Raw genomic sequence first — 6,963 nt, forward strand, 5'->3', positions numbered from 1 at the left:
GTGCATGCCAGGAGCACAGGAGGGCTGAGTGGACACCAAGAGTGCTGAGCCACCAACAGGGGCAACAACAGCAGTGGCTTCCAGCAGCAGCTTCCAGAAGTTATTATAAGAAATAACTCTGGGAAGGAGCACCTGTGCCCCAGTCACCACCCACTGCCATTCTCTGCATAAGCTACCCCATCTGTACCTGGAGAAGTGAACACCAGAGCTTTGGCCCCACCTACACCTCAAAGAGTGACCTTCTGAGCCTTGAGCCTGCCTCACTTGGAGGAGTGGCCTGCAGCTGAAGGAGCTTTTAATGGAGCCATAGTCCCCAACTACACCAATTGGAGGAAGAGGGACCCCCTAAAGCACAGGCTCCACCTATACTGATTGGCAAAAGAGATGGGTAGACAACAAGATAAGAAAACACTCAAAAACATAGAGAGCCATATGGCACCACCAGAAACTAGTGGTTCTATAACAGCAAGAGTGGTATGGGAGAATGATCTCTATTCTGTCAATTATATTTTAAATAAATGCTGATTGGTCAGTAACCAGGCTGGAAATATAGGCGGGACAACCAGATAGGAAGTAGAGGCAGGTAAATGAGAACAGGAGAATTCTGGGAAGGAGGAAGCCCATTCCTCTGCGGTGTGACCCCAGTCACAGAAGAAGCAAGATGTGACTGCCCCGCTGAATAAGGTACTGAGCCATGTGGCTAACACAGATGAGAATAATGGGCAAATATAAGTTATAAGAGTTAATAAGAAGCCTGAGCTAGTGGGGCAATCATTTTGTGATTAATGCAGACTTCAGTGTGATTTCTTTGGGACTCAATGATTATGGGAACTGGGCAGGACAGAAACCTTAGTCAACACAAGACCTGAACATCACACCATAGATGAAACAAAAGAAAATGACCTTAAAAATAATTTTAATGATGATTATTGAGGCCCTTAAAGAAGAAATGAAAAATTCGCTTAAATAAGTGGAGGACAAGACAAAGAAAAAAATTGGAATAAATCAACAACAGATGAAGGAAATAGTTCAAGGCTTAAAAACTGAAATAGGGCAATAAAGGAAACCCAAACTGAGGGAATTCTGGAAATGGAAAATTTGGGTAAATGATCAGGAACCACAAATGCAAGCATAACCAACAGAATACAAGAGATTGAAGAAAAAATCTCAAGTGCTGAAGATACGATAGATGAAATAGATTCACTGGTCAAAGGAAATGTTAAATCCAACAAATTTCTAACACAAAACATCTAGGACATCTAGACACCATGAAAAGACCAAACATAAGAATAATAGGGATAGAAGAAGGAGAAGAAGTCCAGTTCAAAGGCAAAAATACATTCAGAAAAATCATAGTAGAAAACTTTCCCAAACCAAGAAGAGCATGTCTATGAAAGTACGAGAAGCTTACAGAACACCAAATAAACTAGACCAAAAAAGTCCCCATACCATATAATAATCAAGGCACTAAACATACAGAATAAAGAAAGAATATTAAGAACTGCACAAGAATCATGGCCAAATAACACATAAAGGCAAGTCTATCAAAATTACACCTGACTTCTCAATGGAAACAATGAAAGTCAGAAGGTACTTATCAGGTTTTATGCAGACATTAAGAGACAACAGACGCTAACACAGACTACTATATTCATCAAAGCTTTCAATCACTATAGACAGAGAAAACAAGATTTTCAATGACAAAAATGATTTAAGTAATACCTAGCTATAAATTCAGCCCTACACAAAGTACTAGAAGGAAAACTCCAACTCAAGAAAGTCAGCTACATCCACAAAAACACAGGCAGTAGATGATCTCACAGCAGCAAATCCCAAAGAAGGGAAATGCACACACAATGCCACCAACAGGAAAAAAATAAAATAACGGGAACTAGGAATCACTGGTCATTAATATCCCTTAGTATAAATGGACTCAGTTTGCCTGTAAGAAGACACAGGCTAAGAGATTGGATACAAAAACAAAATCCATCCTTCTGTTGCTTACAAGAAACATACTTCAACCTCAAAAACAGATATTACCTCAGAGTAAAGGATGAGGAAAAGATTTTCCAATCAAAATGTACCTAAGAGAAAAGCTGGAGTAGCTATGCTAACATCTAACAAAATAGATTTCAAACTAAAATCAATTAAAAGAGATGAAGAAGGGTATTTCTTATTTGTCACAGGAAAAAAAAATCCATGAAGAGGAAATTCTAATCCTGAACAGAAATCTACCAGAATTTCAAAGAAGAGCTAATACATATACTCCTCAAATTGTTACACACAATAAAAACAGAAGGAACACTGCCAACCAAACCCTTTTATGAGGCTACAATTACCCTGATACCCAAAGCACACAAAGACACAACTAAGAAAAAGAATTACAAATAAATCTTCTCCATGAACATTTATGCAAAAATACTCAATAAAATACTGGCAAACTGAATCCAAGAGCACATTAGAGATATCATCTGCCACGATGAAGTAGGCTTCATCCGAGAGATTCAGGAATGGGTCAATAAATAAAAATCTGTCAGTGTAATCCACTGTATAAATAAACTGAAAGAAAAAAAACATGATCATCTCATTAGATGCTGAAAAAGCATTTGACAAAATCCAACAACCCTTCATGATAAAGGTCTTGCAGAAATCATGGATACAAGGAACATTTCTAAACATAATAAAGGCAATATACAGCAAACCAACAGCCAACATAAAACTAAATGGAGAAACCAAATATGAGTGATAACATCCCATGTTCCTCTTTTTGGACATTGAGCCTATAATTCATGATCCTAGAGAAGCTAAATAAGAAGGTGAACCCAAAGAAAAACATATAGGCATCCTCCTGAATATTAACCTTCATCAGGCGATGAAAGGAGACAGAGACAGAGACCCACATTGGAGCACCGGACTGAAATCTCAAGGTCCAAATCAGGAGCAGATGGAGAGAGAGCACGAGCAAGGAACTCAGGACCGCAACAGGTGCACCCACACACTGAGACAATGGGGATGTTCTATCGGGAACTCACCAAGGCCAGCTGGCCCGGGTCTGAAAAAGCATGGGATAAAACCAGACTCGTTGAACATAGTGGACAATGAGGGCTACTGAGAACTCAAGAACAATGGCAATGGGTTTTTGATCCTACTGCACGTACTGGCTTTGTGGGAGCCTAGGCAGTTTGGATGCTCACCTTACTAGACCTGGATGGAGGTGGGTGGTCCTTGGACTTCCCACAGTTCAGGGAACCCTGATTGCTCTTTGGGCTGATAAGGGAGGGAGACTTGACCGGGGGAGGGGGAGGGAAATGGGAGGCGGTGGCCGGGAGGAGGCAGAAATCTTTAATAAATAACTAAAATAAATAAATAAATAAACAGTACTTGGGAAAAAAAAAACTAAATGGAGAAAAACTCAAAGCAATTTCACTAACAACAGGGACAAGCAAAGGCTGTCCACTCTCTCCATATCTATTTAATATAGTACTCGAAGTTCTAGCTAGAGTAATAAAATAATAAAAGGAGATCAAATGGATACAAATTGGAAAGGAAGAAGTCAAATTTTTGCTATTTACTGATATGATAGCATACATAAAAAGACCCCAACAATTATGCCAGGAAACACCTACACCTGATAAACACCTTCAGTAATGTGACAAGATATAAAATTCACTACAAAAAATCAGTAGTCCTCCTATATACAGATGATAAATGGGCTAAGAAAGAAATAAGAGCCGGGCGGTGGTGGCGCACGCCTTTAATCCCAGCACTCGGGAGGCAGAGGCAGGCGGATCTCTGTGAGTTCGAGGCCAGCCTGGTCTACAAGAGCTAGTTCCAGGACAGGAACCAAAAGCTACGGAGAAACCCTGTCTCGAAAAATAAAAAAAAAAAAAAAAGAAAGAAGAGAAATATCACCCTTCACAATAACCATTAACAACGTAAAACACATTTTAAGAAATAAGAGAAATATCACCCTTCACAATAACCATTAACAACGTAAAACACATTGGAGTAACTCTTACCAAATAAGTAGAAGACCAGTAGGACAAGAACTTTAAGTCTTTGAAGAATGAAATGAAGAAGACATAAGAAAATGGAAAGGTTTCCCATGCACACAGATAGGTAGGATTAACATAGTAAAAATGGCAATCTTATCAAAAGCAATCTACAGATAGAATGCAATTCCATCAAAATCCCAGCACAGTTCTTCACAGACCTTGAAAAAAAAATACTAAATTTTATATGGAAAAACAAAAAACCCAAGATAGCACAAGCAATCCTGTATAATAAAGGAATATCTGGAGGTATCACCACCCCTGACTTCAAGATCTATTATAGAGCTATATAGTAATGAAAATGATTTGGTCTTGACAGAAAAACAAATAGGTGGACAAATGGAATTGAATGGAAGACCCTGATATCAATCCACACACCTATGAACACCTGATTTTTGACAAAGAAGCTAAAATGGAAAAAAGAAAGCATCTGCAACAAATGGTGCTGGATGTTGATATATAGTAGAAGAATGTAAATCTATCCATATCTAGCAACATGAACAAAAATCAAATTCAAATGGTCAAAGACCTCAACGTAAGTTCAGCCACACTGAACTTCATAGAAGATAAAATGGGAAATAGCCTTCAACAAATTGGCATAGGAGACCACTTTCTAAATATAACTCCAGTAGCACAGACACTGAGAGCAACAATCAATATATGGGACCTCCTAAAACTAAGAAACTTCTGTAAAGCAAAGGACACTATCAACAAGTCAAAATGACTGCCTACAGGATGGGGAAAGATATTTACCAACCCCACATCTGTTAGAGGATTGATCTACAAAATATACAAAGAGCTCAAGATACTAGACATCAAAAATACTGAGAATTCTCAATAGAAAAATCTCAAATGGCCAAAAGACACTTAAAGAATTACTCAACATCCTTAGCCATCAGAGAAATGCAAATCGAAACTATTCTGAGATTCCATCTTACACCTATCAGAATGGCTAAGATCAGAAACAATGATGACAACTTGTGCTGGAAAGGATGTGGAGTAAGGGAAGCACTTCTTCATTGATGGTGGTTACATGAACTTGTGCAGCCTCTGTGGAAAACAGTATGGTGATTTCTCAAAAAATTAGAAATCAATCAACATCACGAACCAGCAATACTACTTTTGGGCATCTACCCAAAGGAGACACAGTCACACCTCACACCACAAGGACATTCTATGTTCATAGCAACATTATTCATAATAGTCAGAATATGGAAACAATCTGAACCTCAACTGAAAAATGGATAAAGAAAATTCGGTACATTTACCCAATGGAATACTACTAAGCAGTAAAAACCAATGACATCTTGAAATTTACAGACAAATGGAGAGAAGTAGGTAAAACTATCCTGAGTGAGGTAACCCAGACCCAGAAAGACAAATAAGGTATGTACTCGCTCAAAAGTGGCTATCAGACATAAGGCAAAGGATAACCAGGCTACAGTCCACACCCCAGAGAAACTAGAACCCTCATCCAGAAACAGATGGAAACAGATGCAATAATCCACAATTATCCACTGGGCCAAGCTCCTCAAGTACAATTAAAGAGAGGGAGGAGTGATAATTTGAGCAAAACGGTAAAGACCATGATGGGGAAATTCACAGAATCAGTTGATTGGAGCTAGTGGGAATTCACTGACTCCGGGAAACCCACATAGGACCGAACTAAGGCCTCTGAATGCAGGTGACAATGGTTTGGCTTGTGCAGTATGTCAAGTCACTGACAGTGGGACCAGGATCTAACCCTAATGCATGAACTGACTTTGTGGAGCCCACTTACTACGGAGAAATGTCTTGCTCAGTCTAGACATGGGGGGCAGGGCCTTGGTCCTGCCTATACAAGATGCTGGGACAAACTCAGTTGACTTCCCAGGGGAGGCCTTGCCCTCTCTGAGGAGCAGATAGAGATTGGGTTGGAACAGTAGTGGGGGGTATAGGAGGAGAGGAGGGAGGGGGAAATGGGATTGATATGTAAAAATAAACAAACAAACAAATAATTAAATAAATAAATAAAAGAAAGAAAGTTTGAGGTACCCAGCCATCTGCTAATTTATGTTGCCTTCATAGGCCTGTGTGGGCTTTGGAGTTTGCAGCCCCTGAATTATAACATTGTCTACATCAATGACTTACAACAAAGAGGTACAGAGGAATAGCTCATTCTGGTGGCTTTTTAAAACTACATGTTCTTCCACATGGTCTATTCTGGGATGCCTGCCTCTTGGGAGGGCCTATCCAACTGTGTATGTTATATAGGAAACTCAGACATCTGGAGAGGAATCTGTCCACCATATTCTGGCCTTTACACAAGATCACAGAATTGCACGGTTTTGCTTTTTGTTTTTTTTTTTTTTATTGCATTTCCCTTGTCTCATCATGGAGTAAAGTTTCGGACACACTGGCATTTGGGTACATCTAATGATAGAGCTAACGGTCTGTAGACATTATAGGAACTTCAAAGAAACCCCCATGACTATAACGTTCTTGCTTCAAATAGTGCAGGAGCATCAGAGTTGGGGTTTAGCTACTGAACCCCCATGAAACTGTTAAGACCTATAGAAGTAGCATGTTTGGTGATGGGTGACTCACAACATTGAGAACATGGAGGTTTTATTAAAATACTGGTACGTAGGATTCATCATTTTATTTAGCAATTCTTGAGTGAGAATTGACAAATAAAATTTTAAAAAATGAACAATGGCTAAGCCTTACATAAAAAGTAGAAGTTGTGAGCAAAGAAGATAACTCAGCAGGTAAAAGGGCGGGTTCACACATCATAGGAACTGAGTCTGGTTCCCAGAGCCCACACAGCCTGATGCTATGGTGCAGGTCTGTAATCCCAACACTCCTGAAGTGAAATAGGAAGCAAACAAGGATCACCATGGAGCTCATGGGCTGTGGGGTCCTCTTTCCC

Source organism: Microtus oregoni, unplaced genomic scaffold (genome assembly GCF_018167655.1).
Source record: "Microtus oregoni isolate MIOR12 unplaced genomic scaffold, Mior012 000002F_ref0000024, whole genome shotgun sequence".
Classification (NCBI taxonomy): domain Eukaryota; kingdom Metazoa; phylum Chordata; class Mammalia; order Rodentia; family Cricetidae; genus Microtus; species Microtus oregoni.